Source organism: Boleophthalmus pectinirostris, unplaced genomic scaffold (genome assembly GCF_026225935.1).
Source record: "Boleophthalmus pectinirostris isolate CB_2022bp ecotype Guang Dong unplaced genomic scaffold, ASM2622593v1 HiC_scaffold_7, whole genome shotgun sequence".
NCBI classification, from domain to species: domain Eukaryota; kingdom Metazoa; phylum Chordata; class Actinopteri; order Gobiiformes; family Gobiidae; genus Boleophthalmus; species Boleophthalmus pectinirostris.
Window position 1 is genome coordinate 42,510,666 of NW_026571473.1, and position 22,316 is coordinate 42,532,981.

General features: G+C 41.6%; 1 protein-coding gene and 1 pseudogene across 1 annotated transcript in view; one reads left to right on the forward strand and one right to left on the reverse strand.

Moving 5' to 3' along the window:
* Positions 1-22,316, forward strand: part of LOC129412093 (interferon-induced very large GTPase 1-like) — a 218,737-nt gene that overhangs the window by 19,269 nt on the left and 177,152 nt on the right.
* LOC129412176 (interferon-induced very large GTPase 1-like) overlaps positions 14,655-22,316 on the reverse strand; it is an 8,914-nt pseudogene continuing 1,252 nt past the window's right edge.

A 22,316-nucleotide genomic window follows, 5' to 3' on the forward strand; every position in this document is an offset into this window, starting at 1 on the left:
AATACCAAGCGATGTAATATCAGAAAAAGGAACATGAGAAGCTAGAGAAATACCAGGGGCTCAAGGAAGAGCTGGAGAGAGCCTGGAAAGAAAGCATCAGTGGTGCCTGTGGTGATCGGACACTCGGGGCTGTAACCCCCAAACTGGAGAGGCTTCAACAGATACCGGGAAAAACAACGGAACATCTCAGTCCAGAAAGTGCAGTACTGGGAACAGCAAAGATACTGCGCAGAACTGTCAAGCTCCCAGGCCTCTGGTAGACGACCCGAGCTCAATGAGGGTGAGGAGACCAACCACCGTGGAAGGTGAGAAACACATTTTTTTTTTTTTTTTTTTTTTATATATATATATATATATATATATATATATATATATATATATATATATATATATATATATATATATATATATATATATATATATATATGTGGCAGAACCAAAACAGATGTTCAGTCGACTCTACTTCCAAACAGCAAAAACGGCATTCATCAGTATCTATCATATTCCAAATTTTTAACATTTTCCTTGTAGGCAGAAACATTTTATATTATTTGATTTGAAAAAAATTCTATTTGTACATCAATATTGGTATTGTAAATTAATTAAAAAATCCACTCCCATGGTAAAGGAGAGTCAGTATGTCCTCCCACTTTCTAAATGTATTGTAAGGATTGTCTTTAATGAGTATATATGATAAATAAAATGTATTTATTTGTTGGTTTAATTTTTATTCCTTTCATCCAAACAGATTTTTTTGTTGATGTTTACACACTGAAGTTTACAAAACCCTTGATTTATTTGTTGCTTCCATTTCCTTCCAGAGCTGTAATTATTTGATTATACGAGTACGTAACAAACATTACCATATACATTTGTAAATTCTTCATATTTCATGATCTTACCTTTTTCATTGGTTAGATCATTTTACAAAAATAATACCCTTTTCAAACATTTCTTTCCAAAAGAAAAGTTTCCTATCTATCAAATATTTGAATTGTACCATATGGATCTGTTGTAGGATGTCGTCTCTTTTTTTCTGGTTTATGAAATTGGAAGCGCCACCAATGCATGCAGACAGTCTTTTATAAAGCTCCATCTATTTCCAATCAAATTATCCACATATAGAAAGTGGGAGGGCATCAGTTGCAAAAAGGGATACAGTTTTTGCTGCCATAGTAAGTGTTTTTTGTCCAACAAAAATACTCGTGTACCACTCTGTATTTAATAAAGTTTTTGAACCTTTGATGCTTTTAGAGAGAAACATAAAGCTTCTAAATGAAGCAGTTTAAAACCCACAGTTATAATCATTGTACAAAACCCCTCTGAATCTTCTCTGGTTTGTTCTCCCAAACAAAGTCAAAGATCTTCTGTTCATAGGTTTTAAAGAAGTTTTGTGAAGGAGATGGTAATGAATAAATAGATATATAAATTGAGGAACAATAATAGAATTAATAATAGATATTTCCCATATAAGGTCAAAAATTTCCCCTTTCCATAATTGAACAATTTTATCAATTTTTCTTAATTTATTACTATAATTAACTGACATAGGTCTTCAAGGTTCTCTGGGATAACAACTCCGAGTACATTTATTGGCCCATCAGTCCAAACAACAGGTACTTTACAATCCATAGTAAACTTTGTACCTTTTAAACTGCCAATCCTCAACATTTTACATTTATTATAATTCAATTTTAGTCCAGATTGTTGGGGAAAAAGGATTCCAAAAGGTCCATAGATTTTGTACATAATGAGGTTTAGGGCAAATAAGGACGTTCGTGTGGTCAGCAAACATTGATATTTTAGTTTCTATGTTGTAATTAACCCTTTTATATTTTTATCCAATCTAACTTTAATAGCTAATATTTCCATTGCAATAATAAATAAGTATGGCGACAACGGACATCCTTGTTTTAGGCCTCTTATAAGGGGGACTGACTCTGAGATGTGTCCATTATTGATAATTCTACAATTTGTTTTGTTATACAATGTTTTAACCCAATTTATTAGAGAATCACCAAAAAAAAAAAAAGAAAGACTTTTACATATAAACTCTAGATTTATCTGATCAAATGCCTTTTCTAGATCTGCAACAAAAATTAGTCCTTTTTTATTCTCTGTATTATAATTTTCAATTATTTCCAACAGCTGTCTAATGTTATTACCTGTATTTCTACCATGTAAGAAGCAGATTGATCCTGGTGAATGATGTTTGGCAAAATGGATTTAAGTCTTAGAGCTAAACATTTTGCCAGTATTTTTGCATCATAACACTGGAGAGTAACAGGTCTCCAATTCTTTAAATATACTGGGTCTTTGTACTGACCATTTGATTCTTGTTTCAATAACAATGAAATGAGACCTTCTTTTTTGGGAGTCAGTCAGATACCCCATTCTATATGAGTAATTAAAGCTCAAGAGTAATGGTTTCTTGATTTCTTTGAAGAATGTTTGATAAATTCAATAGGTTTTCCATCTATTCTGGGGTTTTCCCTTGTTGAAAGGACATGACAGCTTCAGAAAGTTCTTCCTCACTTATGAGGCCTTCACACAGATGTTTTTCTAATTCACTTTGTTTTCCATCAAATTTTTTGGGGAAGAAATCTTCAGTATCAAGAGGAGTTACCTGATGTGAGCAAATATTTTTATAGTAATTTACGATTTCTTTTAATATTGTAGATTGTGTAGATAATTATACTTCCTTTATTTGTAACTATTTTACATATATTTCTTTTTAGAATGATTTTTCATTTGAAGGTTCAGAAAAAAATTTAGAGCATTTTTCACCTTTTTTCATCCAGGTCGCTCTTTTAAGGTCGTAGATTTTTATTAAACTATTTTCTACCAGATCAGTCAACTCCTCCTGCTTAGTCATTAGTGTGTCAAGAAGCTCATTTGTTGAATTTATATTCTTGATCTACTTTTTGTTGTAGTTCTTTCAATATCCTTCTTAAATTCTAATTCCTTTATTTAAATTTTTTCCTTTTCCATGATGAATAGGCAAAAGCATGTCCCCTAAAACTACATTTAAGTGCTTCCCACACTATAAGTGGGTTTGAAGATCCTTCATTAAATTTAACAAAATCATTAATGAAAACTTTGTTTTTTTCAATAAATTCACCATCTTGGAGTAGCATTTGATTGAATTTCCAATATCCACATCCACGTATACTTTCTTCTATTACAAAATTTAAACCTATACAGTTATGGTCTGAACGTAATTTGTCTTCTATTGATGATGTTGTAACTTTATTTATCAGGGAGAATGAAATCAGAGAATAATCAATACGGCTGCTTGATTCTGTCTTCTCCATGTGTATCTTGTAAATTTGGGGTTTTTAAATCTCCAGATATCAGTTAAATCGAAAGTATCCATACTGTTATTGATCTTTTGTAAAGACTGAGGATGGTAATTTATTGAAGTATTTCCTTTTCTATCTAATGATTTGTCTAAGGCAACATTAAAATCCCCTCCTATAATCATTTCCCCCTGGTGTTCCAATAATCTGTTACCAATCTCATCAAAAAACAAAGGTTCATCTACATTTGGCCCATACAGATTCACCAAACAGATTCCTTGTGTTTGAATTGTTAAACTAAGAATGAGCCAGCGTCCGTGCGTATCCTTTTCTATTGATCCTAATTGGAAATTTAAATGTTTCTTTACCAATATCATAACACCTTTTGAATTACTGTTGCCATGTGAAAAAAAAATAGGACCATCCCACTCTTTTTTCCATTTTTCTTCGTCTGTATTTGTTGAGTTTCTTGAAGGCAAAAAATATCTTGCGGTTTACTTTTTAGCCACATAAATATGATTTTTCTCTTTCTGTTATCTGCAAGGCCATTGCAGTTATAACTAATTATCCCAACTTCATTGTCCTTAATTCCATAAACCATGAGGCCTCAGAATGTTTACACATTTTATTAGTTCACTCATTTCCATTTCCCCTAAAATAAAGTTTCCCATAATTGAATTCTGTTGCACCCCTACACCTGATAAGAAAAACATATAACAGGGCAAACAAACAAACAAAAAAACATACATACAACATAGACATACACACATACAAACATACAACATAGACGTACACACATGTACCCCCAAAGCAAGAAAAATAATGGAGCATTCCCCATTTTATCATTGCCCAGCCCCAAAGTAAACTGAGTAGCTCCGATCGTCAGTCCTGTCAAGTCCGTATAGTCGTTACCATAGCAATATTGTGATGACGTAATCACTATGCGACTTTGTTATTGTTCATCATGCCTGTACAGTTCACCATTCACATACAGTTTATCGACTATGAGACGGACTTTCTGCCCTTTTTGCCTAAAGGATTTCATAAGTGGAACTAACTTACGTCGTCTTTCAACAACCTCGGTGGGATATCGACTTGTCATGAAGAATCCGGTGCCTTTCAACTTTTTAGACAAGGCAAGCACTTCATCTTTTCCCTTGGAGCTAGCGAACTTTACGACCACGGGTCTCGGTTTACCTTGCTCCTTTCGCTGTCCCAGTCTATGTTCCCGCTCAAGTTGGATCTTCCTTGCACTTTCCTCCGTGAATCCGAGTTGCTCCTGCAGGAAAGTCCTGACGAGGGTCTCCGCCGAACCGTAAGTCTCTCCTTTTGCCTCATCTATCCCCATGATGAGCAGGTTGTCCCGCATGCTCCTGCAGCGGAGATCCAGCAGTTCCAACTTTAACTTCTCGTTTTCATTTGTCAGGCTGGTAGTTGTAAGTGTCAAACCAGCCACTTGTTTTTTTAATGTCTCTTGTTCCTTTTCCATGTCCACTGACTTTTTCAACTCCACGACCTCATTTTTTAGTTCGTCCAAAATGTCCAATTTTTTAAGTTGTTCAGCCATCATCTGCAACATCTTACGGTCCGCAGGGGTAAAGGTAGTTTGTTCATCCGCGTCGGAGGAAGACAACTGCTCATGAAAGCGTTTGGATCCCCCCTTTGGCATGGTGGCTCACAATGGATCCCACCGCTGTCTCCTCTTCTCAAAGTACTCACACGTGTGTGAAAAGTTACATTCACGTCCACTAATCCACCGATGTGGATGTCATTCATTTAAACTGACCTTAGAACGGAGCGTTTTGGGTTTTTTTTTTTAGATTAGAACAAACATTGGGACTGCTGGGACGCGATCTCAGCGTGTGTTGCTCCTGGCAGCCATCTTCTTCGAATTGAAAAGTTACGACGTCATGAATTACAATCACGAAATGAACATTTACAATTACGCTTTCATCAGTACGAATACGAATTCACAGACGGAACTTTACTGTCAAAAATACGTCATCACTTCACAGACATTATTCATCGAGCAGAAGAAACATCGATCAAGATCAAGACTGTGCATGTTTAAGTTTGTAGCAGAGTAAAAACAGAGTAAAAGCACAAGAAGCTACAACAGAACAACAAGTGGGTTAATTAAAATCTATTGTAAAAATGTCTTGTCTTGCCACATTGAATTCGGGAACCGAACGCTGCTGTATAATATTGTGTAGAAACACCTCCTCTGAACGGGAAATTGCACCTATATGTTAGAAAACATAGTGGAGCCAGTTGGAAACATCTGATGTAACGTTCTCCCAGGATCATTAACAAATATCAGGTTCTCTGTGTGTTTAGATTAAAACATTCACGACTACAGCCACAGCGAGCATCAGTCAGTCTTTCACTTCTTGGTAACACTTCACATGTTACCAAGGCTTCTGTATCCTTTACAAAATGCCTCCCCATATGTTTAACTAGGAAATATATAAGAGAAATAGAAAAGGACCTTTCCCAATTTATCTGGAGAGGGAAAAAACCCAGATTGAGTCTTAAAACTTTACAACTACCAAAGGATCAAGGGGGACTTGCTCTTCCTAATATTTTGCATTATAATTGGGCCTGTCATTGTAAAGTAATTCATGAGTGGGTTCACACACATTTAAAAGGAGAAAGAGTACTTTAGAGTCTTGGGCATGTGCCCCATTTACTTTGGTGAGTGAACTTGTGGGTAAAAAGATTAAGTTGCAGTCTAACCCACTGGTGGACAATCCAAAAAAAAATTTGTCCGGACATGAATAAATATGCAGGTAATAATAATCCTAACTTCAGCTATTTAACACCACTTATAAATAATCGAGATTTCAGCCCTGGTCTTAAAAGTGCAATTTTTCAAAGGTGGTATAGTTTAGGAATAAAAGTTATTGGTGATCTCTTTGATAGTAATGTTATTATGTCATTTATGCAAGTCCAGAACAAATTTGGAGTCGCTCAGACGGACTTCTTTGCTTATTTGCAGGTTCGTCACTTTATCAGTTCAAATTTTAATGCTGCCCATGGGAATATGCAGTTAACTCCTATTGAAAAAGCTGTCGTTGATCTAAATTTAAAGAAAAGTGTCATTAAACAATTTTACTCAAACTTGCAGGGACATAATCAACATAATATTGAAAAGTTGACTAATCGTTAATCGATCTCCAATGCCACTATGAGGAACATAGTTGGAAGGACTGTATCCGGTCGACTCATTCACTTTTTCCTTAACAACAAATATAAAGACACCCAATTTAAAAATTTTACACAGGCACCACAGAACACCAGTTTTTTTGAGTAGGATAGACCCAAGTAGATCACCTTTATGTCTTAAATGTAAAGCAACAGATGGGACCTATTTACACTGTCTGTGGACTTGCCCAAAAATCTCAAAGTTCTGGCAATGTACAACTAAAGAAATAAGCAACATAGTGAAATTAAAACTGGTGAAGGATCCGGGTTGGTTTCTGCTGGAGCTGCCGCCATTAAACAAAGTGGCAGACAAAAGTAAATTAAAATTAGTGGCTAAATGACTATTTCTGCCACGTAAGTGTTTGCTGTTTAATTGGATTCAAGAGAAGCCACCAACTGTCACCCAGTGCTATAAAGACATTTTTAGAGTCTTACCCATGGAAAGAGTCAGTGCAAAATTGAAAGGTAATGATGATTTCTTTATGGAGTTGTGGCAGCCTCTGCTTGATGACTTGCCCGGTGATCTAACTATCATTATCCAGAGAGGTACAGGCTCAGTGTTGTGGCGAGCGGTTGGTTTGCCTGTTTGACCGGGTCAGTGTGTCTTGCCTAATTGGGTAATATGTGTGTAATGAGAAAAACTGAAACATATGCTCAGACTGCTCTTTGTTTTATGTGTTGTGTTAAAATGTTGAAAACTTAATAAAACATGTTTAAAAAAAATAAAAAATACTGATCTTGAGATGTTTGTTCACTCTTTTATTTCATCTCAGTTACTTGTTTTAATGTGTCCACATTTAAACAGCTGAAGCCTGTACAAAACATGACTGCAAGCATCATCACTCGTGAAGATGCCAAGGAGAACACATTGGGCCTGATCTTGCCCCCAGTCTTAGCACTAGTGCAAGTGCGAGGCATGGAGTTCTAAACAGGAGGTGTGCCATGTCTGAATATCAGGTGAAGTGGGGCAGACTGAGGGCAGAATTGTAAAAAATAAATATCAAACGAGTTCACTGAAAAACAACATGTAACATGCTCAAGGCTTCTTTTATTTGGAAATATATTACTTTGATGAATGTTTATCATTCATAACATGTCCCTGTGCTGTGTGGGACTGGTCCAGATGCCCTCCCACAGCAGAGCACAGCCCCTCGCCTGCTCCTGTACCACCTCAGCTCTGATCTACAGTTTGGTTTGATCTGGATCTGTACAAAATCTGCTCATCCACACGAGGACTCTGACAGGGATCAGTGCGTGCATTCTCAGGGCTGTGACAGAGGAGCAGACGCATGTCTTGTACCTGCTGCTCTCTTGGCAGCAGTGGTCAGTAGAACTTTGTACAGTGGTTCAAGATACGAATAAAAAATATAAGCCCTGCTCTGTGCTCTTGGGGCACATCAGTGGGCCAATGCAGGTTGTGCAGTCACCTTCCCCCTGTGCTCATGGTTTAATCCAAGGATGTGCACAAAGTGGTAACATCACAAACATTTATATGACAATAAACATATTTTATAATTCTATAAGGAGATTTCCACCTGTGTGAGCCCAAACGCACTAGACCCGAGAGACGAGAATGTGGATGGTCAGTGGGACCTGAGGTGGACACTCATACCTCAGGGAAGAGACGCAGGGGCGGAACTGGGACAGGTGGGACAGGTGGGAGTGGACAGGTGGGACAGGTGGGAGTGGACAGGTGGGACAGGTGGGACAGGTGGACAGGTGGACAGGTGGACAGGTGGGACAGGTGGGACAGGTGGGAGTGGACAGGTGGGAGTGGACAGGTGGGACAGGTGGGGGTGGACAGGTGGACAGGTGGGACAGTGGACAGGTGGGACAGGTGGGGTGGACAGGTGGGACAGGTGGGAGTGGACAGGTGGGACAGGTGGGAGTGGACAGGTGGGACAGGTGGGAGTGGACAGGTGGGAGTGGACAGTTGGGGGTGGACAGGTGGGACAGGTGGGAGTGGACAGGTGGGACAGGTGGGAGTGGACAGGTGGGACAGGTGGGGGTGGACAGGTGGGACAGGTGGGAGTGGACAGGTGGGGGTGGACAGGTGGGACAGGTGGGACAGGCGGGAGTGGACAGGTGGGACAGGTGGGAGTGGACAGGTGGGGGTGGACAGGTGGGACAGGTGGGACAGGCGGGAGTGGACAGGTGGACAGGTGGGACAGGTGGGAGTGGACAGGTGGAGTGGACAGGTGGACAGGTGGGAGTGGACAGGTGGGACAGGTGGGACAGGTGGACAGGTGGGAGTGGACAGGGGGTGGACAGGTGGGACAGGTGGGACAGTGGACAGGTTGGGAGTGGACAGGTGGGACAGGTGGGACAGTGGACAGGTGGAGTGGACAGGTGGGACAGGTGGGAGTGGACAGGTGGGACAGGTGGGACAGGTGGGACAGGTGGGAGTGGACAGGTGGGACAGGTGGGGGTGGACAGGTGGGACAGGTGGGACAGGTGGGACAGGTGGGAGTGGACAGGTGGGACAGGTGGGGGTGGACAGGTGGGACAGGTGGGAGTGGACAGGTGGGAGCAGGTGTGAGAAATCAGGGGGTCTGCTGTGGGATGGGGAGCACATGAGATAGACACTGGTCTTAAAAGAATGCAGCAAAAACTATAAAAGACTTACAGTGATGCGCGTGTGTGAGAGGAGCACGTGTGTGTGGAGTGTTCGGCCAGTTCTGTCATGGCACAGCTAAAATTTTATATTCCTTGCACCTCTTCTGGCACCTCTGCTGGTGTGTACTTGCATTGTGGAGCTGTGGAGTTGTTTTATTGTACACATATGTAATGTTCCCGCCACTCTCTGTGCTGCCTGTGATGAGACAAAGACAGCAGACATTACTCACACTGACAGTGATTTTAAATGCCACAGCAGTCACAGATTGGTTCAGATGTGATCACCATGTATGTACTTGTACCGTCCAACTCCAGCCTCCTGCAGCGAAGTACAACCCCACCTGGACACGCCCCTTCTTTAACCCTTCCAGACCGACGGTATCGTATACGATACCGGCGGACATGTTTTACATAACCGCGCATAACTTTTCAACCATAAAAGATAGAGACTTACTTTTTTTTCCCTTGTAAAGATAAGACCCGTGGCTTTCCGAGAATGTTTCCGGCATCATCCTACGTCACACGCACGCTGCGTGGTGACGTTCTGAAAACAGGTGTCCAATAGGAACTTTGTTCTTCGGCGCGTGACGCGCTCCATCCATTTTCATTGGCCCAAACTTTGCCAAAGATTGTTGTAAGGCAAGATGATTGTTTCCTCTGAGCATCTGTGCTCACAGCATTTGATAAAGCACGCCTACGTACCGTTATTCCTCAAGTAAATGGCAAATTACGCATCTCGGGTGTGCGTAATTGCGCATCCCGTACTATTATTATTTGAAAAGTTTTTTTCACATGCAAATGATACAACATACACCCAAAAGGACGTAAACAGACTAGTGCAGCGCAATGAATCGGGTGCGGCGCGGTTGCGCGCAGGTGCGCGCGGGTGCGCGCATGTGCACGCAGGTGCCTGCTTGGCGTAGACCCGGCGCGCATTCGTGTGCCAGGGCATTTGTTGTTTTACGCACAGAGGATAAAGAACTCCGAGAAGTCCACCAGGAGAAAGAAAGAAAGAACCGAAATGGCACGAAAAGCATCCCTTTCCTTGCTGGAAGCCGTGGCGATGGTAATGGAGCCTGGCAGTGATGCTGAGTCCGATGTGGACACTTTTTATACAGACGAAGAGTTGGATTACCTGGAGGGTCTGGACCCTATTGAAGAGTAAGTAGCAAATATTTCATATCTATTTAGAGCAAACATCATGCAACTTGTAGTAAATGGGTGTAAATGCATAATAGTTGCGTGCGTAATGCTTGTTTACGTATTGTTTGGATACAGTTTTATTTGGTGCGTGAGGGGTATAATCATTTAGGTGGGGGATGGGATTGTGTACTTCAGACAACTGTTTACCTGTGTTGCACTAGACTTATGATATGTATCTTATTGTTTGTAATAACGAGCTACAAACTACATGTGTAAAGTACTCAAAGAGCTGCATGCGTAATGCGTATTTACGCAGTTTGGATGAAGTGGTTTGGGATGTGTAGTTGTCCTAATTAGTGAGGTCATAATATCTTGACACCATTTGGGTGGGGGATGGGGTTGTGCATTGTGTTTGCCCCTGCTGCACTAGACTTAGACTTGTTGTAGTACATATGTAATACACAAGTTTTACACAAGCTAATTTTTTTTCCTTTTCTGTTGTTTAGTGCTGAGTCAGAGGATGCTCCTCAGGCTCCTCCAGATTCCCCCGTGCCATCCAGTTCAGGTGTCTCCCCAGCTTCATCTTTGTCTACAACCCCAGCCACCCCCCCAGAGCCATCAACACCTTCAACACCTATGGCCTCCTCTGAGAGCAGGGGGAGGGGCAGGGATGGAGTACAGGGAAGATCCAGATCTCCACTCCCCAGTACCTCAGTCACCACACTCACTAACCACCACCCCAAAGAGAGGAGGGAAAAAAAAGAAGAAGTGGAAGAGCGAGGAGGGCAGCAAGTAAGGACAGCACATCGCCACATCCCAGACCCTCAAATACAACTGAGTGGCTTTCACAGCATGACCAAGACACTGCCCCTGTCCCCAAAAAGTTTACTCCTAAAAGACAGCCTGGACACCAACTGGACAGTTCTGCAACATATTCTCCAATGGACCTATTTTCACTATTTCTCTGCAAGAGTGACATCACAAACCTTTGTACTAACACAAACAAACAAGCAGAAAAGAACATTGCCAAAGGTAAAAAATACAAATGGGAGCCTATTCAAGAAACTGAATTTTACAAATTCCTCGGCCTAACATTTTATTTTTCATTGCTGAAACTCAACACAATGAGAGACTATTGGAAAAAAAACACCATTTTCAGTACTCTTTTTCCACCAACAGTGATGTCCAGGGACCGGTACCTCACAATATCTTGGAACATTCATATGAGTGACCCTGACAAAGACACAGAAAATGACCAGAAAAAAGGTAGCCCTGCCCATGATAAACTGTTTCGACTTAGGCCATTGCTGGACTCCATCACTACAGCATGTAAATCCCACTACCAGCCCAGGCAGAACATCTCCATAGATGAAAGGATGGGTGGCAACAAAGGCACATACTGGAATGACCCAATATATGAAGGCGAAGCCCACCAAGTGGGGTTTCAAACTGTTTGTTTTGGCTGACAGTGAGAATGGCTACACAGTTGATTTTGTCATCTACACAGGAAAGTCCCCCATTTTTGTCAGGTATGGGGCTTTCCTATGACTCTGTGATGTCCCTCATCAAACCTGCGTTCCTGGGTGGTGGCTACAACCTTTTTGTGGACAATTTCTACACCAGTCCCAAACTGTTCAGAGACCTAAATGCTCTGAACATTGGAGCATGTGGCACCTACAGGGACAACAGAAAAGGCTGCCCCAACACAAAAATCAACTGTCTCAGCAAGAAGGATCCCAGAGGAACAATCCGTTGGATCAGAGATGGCCCACTGGTTTTTGTAAAGTGGATGGATTCCCGTGAAGTGTCTGTGTGCTCCACCATTCATCCAGCTTTCACGGGAGACACAGTGGTACGGCGGTTCAAGGGTGAAGATGGCAGATGGGGGACAAGGCCGATTCCGTGCCCAAAGCCAGTGATGGACTATAATAAACATATGGGAGGAGTGGACCTGTCTGACCAGCTGATCCAGTACTACAGCGTCCATCACACCACCATGCGTTGGTACCGGACCATCTTCTATCACTTTCTGGACATTGCTGCTACAAATGCATACATTTTGCACAAAGACTTGTGTAAGGAGAAGGGGCAGACTCCCATGACACACAAGGGCTTTCTGCAGGAGCTAACAGCACAGTTGTGTGGAGTGACTTTAGAAGTGCCTCTTGCCAAGACCCCTGCAGAGCACTTACCTGTGCCAACCTCTGTGCAGGAAGACCGCAGCAGGCAAGGATCATATGGGAGGCTGTCATGTGTGCACTGCCGACAAACACATGGGAAGAGGCAGTGTACTGCTTGGAAGTGCAAGGCCTGTGATGTGGCACTATGCCTGGTGCCTGATAGGAACTGCTTCCATGATTGGCACCAATGAAGGACTTGGACGAGTGCACTTTTTTTTGTTTTGAGGGCAAAAATGACATTTTTAGAATACTTAGAAACTTGATATTTTGCACTTTTGTAGCTAAGACCCTAAACTAACTATTTATTATGTCTAAAAAGTTGTTTATACATGTTTGCTGTGTGTTTTTAATAAAGGAGTGTGAATATTATTTTCCGTTTTTTTTTTCCTTTGTGTTTCTAGTTCTATAGCTTTTATTACAGCCATATGACACAACTACAGCATTCAGATTGTGAAAGAACAGGTTTGTGCTGAAAAAAAAGATATATAGCACTTCATTAGGGGATAAAAAAGAGGGAGTTTTTAATAGCAAAATTAAGAAAAAAATTCCAGGCGAGGACAAAAGTACCAAAAATGCCCTTAGGTCTGGAAGGGTTAATGCTTGTGCTAGTGCTGAGATCAGGGGCAAGATCGGGCCCACTGGCTTTCTTAGACTGTGCAGTAACAATAGGAGAAGACCGGCCAGTCCAGGTGGAGGTCTTCAGGAAGTCCACACACACAAACTTGGAGTTATTCAGCTACTACAACACAGTGCTCTATAAAACCCTCTGTGTTTGTGGAGATCCTAAATGGGCCTTCAACAAAATGAATAGAAGTAAAAAAACAGGACAACAGAGAATCGGAACCCAGGAGAAAGGGGGTAACTACTCCTTACATGGATTGTGGTTCTAATAAACTACAGAGAACTTTCAGACAACATGAAATCCCAGAGTATTTCAAACTTACAAACACTTTAAAACACAAAACTGGTCCAAAGGACAAAACACCGAGCCACAAACAAAACAATGTGATCTCCTCCATTCAGTGTAGTGAAGACTGAAGTGAGCGCCGCACACTAAAAGACACTGGAGCGCCAACTGGAGAAACTAACAGACACTTCACAAGAACAACACAACACCTCAGCTGACACAGACCTCAGTCTGCTGTTCATCTCCACCTAAAAGACACGGGCCACTCATTTGAGGACAGTGAGGTGCAGATCTGATCCAGAGAAAAGAATTGGTTTGAGAGAGGGGAGTTAAAGAGGCTGTTTTTGTTAGGAACGAGAATCCTTCTCTAAACAGAAATGGAGGCCTCAGACACCATCTATCTCCTATTTACAACTCCATCCTCAAACCTAACTCAAAACAACGAGAAGAACAGGTGTAGTCAGGTCAGGTCCAGAGGTGTTAAAGCTCCATTATGGACCTGAATGGTTCTGCTAATAAAACCCCACACTCATGTAGGTCAACAGGCCGAACTAACAGAAACTGTAAACAAGTGTGTGTTAGTTTCAGAGGAGTTTCAGTGTAGTTAGAGCCCCCTGCTGACAGATATAAGGCTACACTCAGGTCACACATCCACACAGCAGGGTTTTCCCACCAGAACTGAAGAGGCCCACACCTCTTACAGAACCTACAGACTTTTTTGACAGCCGAGACTGTAACTTGGACGTGTTGTTATTTTTTATTGCAAAAGGTTCTCAAATAAACTTTCACTTCTCGGCTTTTGTCAGGGAGCAGTTGATGAAAAATGCTTATCTGAGCTGTTTATTTCTCCCTTTGCTTTGCACTAGTCACTTTCCTTGTTGCCTCTTCAAGGAGTCAGGTTTTTAACAGGTGTGCAATATTTGTTCAGACAAAAGAAAAATGTTATGTGTCATCATAATTGAGTAAATAAACAAGTTATAGCAAAGGAGAAATTAAATTTACCATGAATTCTACCTGGACGACTGAGGGATTTTTCACACATAAACAAGTTATGTAAAAGAAACTGGGAAATGAAATCACTCACATGTGTCTGAGTTGTTCACTCTCCTTTTGTGTTCATTTATTTTGTGATATTCTGAGGCTAAAATCACTTTGTGCTTCACTTTTGCCTCTGTACAATTTATTAGAAATAAGAAGTATATTATGACACAAAGCAGAGAATATGAGAAGAAACCACACACAAGCACTTTATTTTCAGTTTTATGTAATTTTATTAACATTTTTAAATTCATATGGTGATAGTTCAATGAAATCAGATCAGATCATGGTGATTTGACAAACACATCACATTTCATAACACATTCTGTTCTATTGTTATTTAGAATCAGTTTTACAATATCATATTGTTGTGTTGATAAATATGCACAAACATTTAGTAAAAAAATATTAAAATAAAAATGTTGCTCTTCAAATGCTGTTCAAACTGTTTTCATACAGTCCCTGTGTCTCATCATTATTCCTTTGTATTTAACAAAGATTATGTAAGTGTACAATTTCATAACATTTAGATCTTTATAAAAACACAAATTAAACAGATAAAATGTATTGATCTCTCGTTGTTTTCTTCTCTTAAATATATCGCATAGTCTTACAAATGTTTAACTCTTTCTCACTTGTGTTGCTCTCATTAAAACATATAATGATCTTGTTTCATGTTCTGTGTTCTGTTTTTGTTCTGTGTCTATTTGTACATTTCCTCCAGACTTTTTATTGCCTCTTCATAACTGATGTTTTTCCAATCGTCTGGAATTTCTCCACGACCTTCATATTTTAAATTATAGTGTTTTTCCAGTTCTTCTTTAAATGTGCACACGACCCACTGCCAATATGACAGTTTAAACAGATCAGGGGTGATGCTCCATGTGTCAAGAGGAGGACCAGCAGAACGATATGTTTTGAAAGGCACTGATCTGTCTGAATCATCAGGGGAAAAAGAGCCATCACCTGCTACTTTTGTTGTGCAGAACGGCAAAGACATCTCCACTGTGTCTCTGTAGTTAATGCCATTGACTGAAGGAGATCGATGAAAAGGAACACTGTGGTCAATCCCACCTTCTTTAGCACTTTTGTGATCTTTGACTGTGTTTGTACAAACTGCAGCACAGAACGGACATGTCTCCCAGCAGCAGTCACACAGCTGATCGATCAGGATCTGGTCTGGCTTCTGTCTCGACTCATTTAACTCGTCGTCCACTGATAATTTTTTAAGATCAGTGCAAATGGAATTTAGCCCTTTCTCTATTTCTTCTTTCAGAAAGTCTAAGTTTGTTACATCATTAAAGTTTTCAGAGGAAATTGTCCCAAATGTCAGTTTGTCTTTTATGGATCGTACAAACTCCTGAAGCCACTGGGAGATGTTTCTGTTCTGTGGTTTGTTTTTCTTTGACACTTCATGAAGAACTTGGACTATGTGTTTTTGGAGGTTTGAGATGTTCACCTCAAAGAAACTCTGACATTTCTCCTTGTACTGTGTTTGTAAGAGTTGTGTTTGCACTTCTTCTCTGATAAAAGTCTCTGTGTATGACCTGGGGTCCTTTATGTAGGTAATGTATCTTTGAAATTCTCTCTTTTCTGCCAGTGACTTGAGCAGATGTTTCTCCAGGTTGAGTCGGTTCTCTTTGAATGCTGGGACATTACATTTGAGTTCTCCAGCTACATCGATCGCTGTCTGGTTAATCACAGCCTCTGTCATAGACACTTTGAGTTTGTTACAGATTAATTCAGCAAGAAGAACTGTTGAGGAGCTTTCTTTACAGAAACTCTTGAACACGCTGTAGTATTCATCTTTCTTACTCTCCAAATATGTGTGAGCATCATTGTTTTTGATGAACTGAGAATGAGAGTCTGAGATCCACTTTTGTGTCCTGTAAAACACGAACAGAATCAGATCCACTTTAAACTCTTTCAGGAGAAGGAATTTCCTTTCTGATTCAAATTTGTCGATATTTTTTTTTCACATTTATGCTCATTTCCCTCAGGTAAGTTGAACTGTAGCCTCTCTCTGCTACAGGTTTGTTCTTTATTTGTTCTGAGGTCTGTATTTCAGCGGTTATAAGATTTTCCATCTGCATCTGCTGCTCCTGTGGAAGGCGACCTGAAAGGTATTGAACTTTTTCTTTTGTATTAACCGAAGTCTCTTTGAAACCTCTTTCTTTGCGCTTCTGGCCAACATAATCAGTATAATCTCCATGTTCAGCCCAAAGTTTTTGTAAAGCTTGAATTTTTCTTGACATGATTAATTCCATTTCAAAACCGAGCTCATGAATGACTCTGATCTGATCCTCTTCCAGGTTTATCTTCTCAGCAGGTTTTATTCCTTCTGTTACTTCAGAAACTAAATCTTTCCAAAATTGGTCAAACTGATGTTGCAGTTTTTGATCATCTTGTGTTTTGCCTCTGAGTTTTTGAGCCAGCTCTTTGCTTTTCTGTAAGAGTTTTTTCTCAAACACAGTTTTCTTCTCCTCAAACTCTTGACTTGCTTTCTTCTGTTCAATAACATTATTCAGTTTTCTCTGAAGTCCTTGAACCAGTTCATCATGAAAAGTGTTTATTTTTAAGTTCATGTTGTTCCACGCCACTGAATTAATATTTCTTTGCCTTTGTCATTCTCAAAGTATTCTGACATGGACTTCTTGATTTCAACATATTTCTTGCTCATTTCTTCATTAAGAAAACTGAGGTTAACATGGTCAATAGTTCCATTTGTAATTTTTGAATGAAGTTTTTTCTTCAATGTTCAAACATTTCCTTGCCTCAAAGCCCAAGTCCAGTTTCCATATTCAACCTCCAGTTTTCTGTGTAAACAGCGATCTCAAGAGAGTTTTTGAAGCTGAACACAAAGTTCTCATTTAAAAGTGCGTTCCAAAGATCATGAATGTTAGTTTTGAAATCAGAGAGAGTGACACCAGGAGACTTTGAGGCTTTGGAGAGAATGAAGCTCCTCAGATCTTGGACACTTTCACTGTAGCCTGGATTTGGAGGAGCCATTGGAGGACTTCCCTCCCACAGCTGAGCAAAGTACTTCACATCTTTTTGAACATCAAACTCAATGATGTCACTGAAACTTCCAGCTTCATAACCTTCCTCTTTGGCTGCTAGTTCTACCATCTTGTCCAGTTTCTTCTGCAGTTTTTGTTTTCCATCCATGTTTTTCTCTGTGGCGCTGACGTCTGAGACGTTCTGGTGAACAAACACACAACTTGGAGACAGTTTGACTTTCTTCATCCTCATGAAAGCCTGAACCACAATCTGCAGAACGTCCTGCATGTCAGAAGGATTCTCTCCAAAGATGTTCACCAGAGTCATGTTCCCAACACCAACCACAAATGTTGCCAGTTCATTGTCGTGGTGAATCATTGAATTTCCTTCTAACTCCAGAGCTCGCAGCCCCTCAGTGTCCACCACCAGGATGTAGTCCCACTCAAAACCTTTCTTCATTTCTTCAGACAGTTTTTACCAGCTGCATGAAGGCTCCTCTGGTGCATCTGCCTGCACTGACTGCAAACTCAAGACCAAACATGGTGTTCAGCATCGTGGACTTCCCAGTGCTCTGTATGCCCAGAACTGACAACACAAAGACCCTCTATTCTCCCAGTCTGAGGATGAGCTGATCAATAACACCTGAGATCCAGGTTAAAGGGACGTGGCCTGCGTCTCCATCCATCAGCTCCATTGGGTGTCCTGAAATCATCAGCTCTGCAGCCAGCGCTGGGTATTTGGACCAGTCAGTCCACTTCTCTTCAGGAGGTTTATTCAGACTCTTATGGGCTTCATAGATCTGAGCCATTTCTCTGAAGATGTGCTCCAGGCCACAGGTCGCAGACTGAAGGTCCGTTTGAGAGTTTTGAAAGTTCTGCTTGTTTGGATTTTAACTCATCAGTTTTACCAGGTTTTCTTCTTTAGAGCTTTAAAACCTCAGACCACTTCTGATCATGTTTTTGTAGAACTGAAGAAAAAGAACCTTCAGCATGAGCATCCAGTAAGATCTGAGTCCATTTGAGGAAATATTCTCTCTCTGTTGGATCTGAAGTCGAGAGGTGTGTGATAAAAGACTTCATCAGTTCACTACAGGAGACTTTGCACTGTTTTTTCTTCTCTTAGTCTCTGCTGCTCTCCCAGCTTTCTGCTCTTTTCTCCTTCTAAATTTCCTTTGAGTCGATACAGTTCTTTGTTTATTCTGCACCAGTCATGCCACAGTTTGGTCTTGACAGGGGAGAAATGTCTTTTTAATATCAGATTCTTTTATTGGCTCAATTATCTTTATAATTTCTTTGGCAAAGGAAAACCCTTTAGTGCAGCTGGGATTATTTTCATCCACTCTGAATCCAGTGTCAGACATGGACTCGAGCTGAAAGGACTTGAGCTGAAAGGACTTGTGTGGAGCAGATAAAATGTCTCTGATGATTCTCTTCAGCTCCTCAGACACATCTGACTGGCTTCTGTCTTTAAGACCAACTTTATATTTCCCATTTTCAATCTGAACTGCAGAATTGCTGCTTTTTTCTATTACAACAATCAGAGGTTTTGGAGACTCCATAAAACGTATGATCACTTCAGCACTTTGATGAGTTCGATCCATTTTCTGCACAAAAACCACATTGACCGAGGACTTTTCCATCAGTATGTTCAGCTGTTGGTCGTGACTCAGACCATCTCCATGAAGGTTGCAGAAGGCCACACAGTCGCTGAAGCTGTCGTTGGGTTTTCCAGCGGGACAGTACCAGGCGATCTCTACTACTCCATCAAACAGAACTCGACTTTTGGAGCTGCCGGGGCAGTTTCTGTGGAAGAAGGTGCTGTGGCGGTCATTGATCAAAGTGTTGATGATGAACTGAGATTTGGACACAGACAGAGAGCCCAGGCGGAAACAGAACACCATGGGGGTCTCTGCTTTGCAGATGGGCATTGACTTCATCATCACAACATTTGAATTGTCTTTGGTTTCAGTTTTGTTCCATGTTTTTTGAATCTGTCTGAACGTCCACAGAGGACACTGGATGTGTCCAGTGAATGGGTCAGGCACCAGCAGAGGTAAGGCGTACTGACACTGGGACAGCTTTGTGACCATCTTCTGCTTTAGAAAAGAGTCTGAGCAGTGGAACACTGCCATCTGGACGTCCAGAGGGTGGATGTGGGTCTGTTCTGATGGGGTTTCATCCTCTGCAGTCATGTCATAAAGATCATCTGTTTTTTTCTGTTCACGTGGGCTTGTTTTCTGTTTGGTCTGAATATATCTGGCCCTGTAGTCTAACATCAACAGTTTGTGCAGATAAACAGAGGACAGATCAGCCTCACATAAGTCTTGGTCATTTTTAGTTTGACGAATCTGAAGAAACTCTGCAGGGGTCAGGTTATTCTCATGTCTCTCCAGCAGGTGGAGTCTGATCAACAGGTCTTCAGTTTTCTGTTTCCTGATTGGATCCATCAAAGAGTTCTGAAAATAAATAAATACATAAATAATTTAAATATATATTCTAAAAATGTTGGGTTATTTTGGCAACTGTTGGGTCAAAGTATGTTGGGTCATAAGTTGGGTTATAATAACCCAAAGTTCAGTGGTAAACTGTGCACCAAGGAGCAGGGACTTTAGACACTCACATTTACAAAAACAACTGTAAGTACATATGTCAAAGCACTTGTACACTCCTGCATGCACCTGCAGAGATGCACATGAGGCAGGGTGAACTGCAGATACAAGAACCCACCTGTTTTCACGGCACGTGGAACATGAATCACTATTGTTGACTGTGACATCACTCAGAAGTTAAACTGGGCTCGGTGCTGACAGTCTGTGCTCATATGCAAACATGACTCAAACTCACCACTTTACCATCATCACAAACAAGCTCATGAGCGCACATGCAAAGTTAGAACGAGCGAGACATCAACTGATGAAATTTATAACATCTATCACTGAAGGAAAAGGTAATAACATTAATAAAATGCATTTATGTACAGATACTGAATACTCTCCCTCTTTGAACCACCACCTTAATGTGGTGGAGTGGTCGAGTGCCTGAATGATCCCGGGAGATATATTGTTACGGGCTTCATGTCCCTGGTCACCCAAGGCAAACAGGTCCTGGGGGATGGGTCCATATGACGGATAAAATACATAGGCCAGTTATGTCGCCTGGATTTGGAAATATCGGAGCCTCGGGCCTGAGGTGGGGTGCTCGAGGTGAGATAATGAAGCCAGATGGATAAACCACCTGTTCGCAACACCACCTGTTAAAGTGTACGCTTCAAAGGCACAACAGCAGAGCAGACCCAACAAGGCTGGAGACTGAAAGGTCCTGGAAAGGCATATGGAAGAGGAAGGCATCACATAACACTGATGCACAGTGGCTGGAGGTTCTGAGAGAAGACCACAGCAACCTCCCTGAACAGAATCCAGTCACCATCCACAGTGGCAGACATCCAGGAAGAGTCTCTCCACGAGCACCTGGCAGCACAAATGAACCAGCTGCTAAGGGATGGGACACATCCTGAATGACTAACTCAAGGGCGTACGATCCTGATCCTGAAGGATCCTGAAAGAGGATCCCTCAAAGGGTGCAGTGTCTCTCCAAAAATAAGCAGCACATTGCGGATCAATACATGAGCGCACATGGATCAATACATGAGCGCAGAACAGAAGGGCATCGGCACAAAAACACAAGGGAAGCCAAACACCAACTCCTGGTTGACTGAACAGTCGCCCGTGACTGCAGAACCATAAGACCAACCTGTGCACTGCCTGGATTGATTACAAGAAAGCCTACGACTCAAATGCCGCACACACATGGATCACTGAGTGCTTGGAGCTGTTACAATATCAACAGGACTCTAAGAGCCTTCATTGCAAACTCGATGTGGTTGTAGAGAACCACCCTTGAAGCCAATGGGAAGCCACTTGCACAAGTGTCTATCAGATTGTGGCATATACCAAGGAGACTTCACTGTCCCCACTACTGTTCTGCATCTGAACCCCCTCAGCCAAATCATCGACCGCACTGGCTATGAATACGATTCAGAAAACAGCGCCACCATCAGTCACCTCCTCTACATGGATGACATCAGCTGTACACTAACTAAGAGCGAGACATCGACTCATTGATCACTCACTTGCGCTGCTTCCAGACGGGGGTGAGCGAGACCAGAGTGCAGTGGACGGGGTCTGAGTGGTTCCGTGCCGTCGTCTTCAGACTGGTTCTGCGCGGAGAATGTGAAGAAAGTGTTGTGGATTACAGGTCTGGGTGAGCTGTAGGTCCTGGTGAGCTGTAGGTCCGGGCGGGCTGCTCTGGTCCTCTGTGCTCAAGGACTGCAGCTGGTTCTGAGGTGAGCAACATCCGGACAGAAGCATGAATTCAGTTTGGTTTGTTATATCTTGTTCTGAGCGTCTGTCCTCCACACACCTTGGTTCTTCTTGAGGAAAGTTCTTCTCAGGCCAAAGATCCTAACACCACTCCCTGCTCCAGCTCCTCTGAGCCCGGCCTAAACCAGAGCTGCTCCCACTGGGTTAGGACTCTGGTTTGGATCTAGTCCGACTGTAGCGTTTCTCATACAGGCTAAATGCAGTTTCATTTTGTAAGTTGAATCAATCAAATAGGGGCCTATTCAGTTTAGGCTGTCTGTGGCATCCACCGTGGTGTCTTTTTTTTTTTTTTTTTTTCCCCACATTTGAATCTGTATTGCTCAAAAACTCAGAGATGGGACCCCCGAATATTAACGCGTATATTTCACATACTGCCCGTGACCTTATGACTGAGACCAGATTTTCTGACACTAGGCAACACATTTTGTTCCAAAATATCTTGATAGTTTTGAGATTCTCTTGATTTCGCACAGATTCAAGACGCCCTGTGCCAGATGCAGCAAAAAAGCCCAGAACAAAACCAAACCTCCTCCATGTGTCACAGTAGAGAC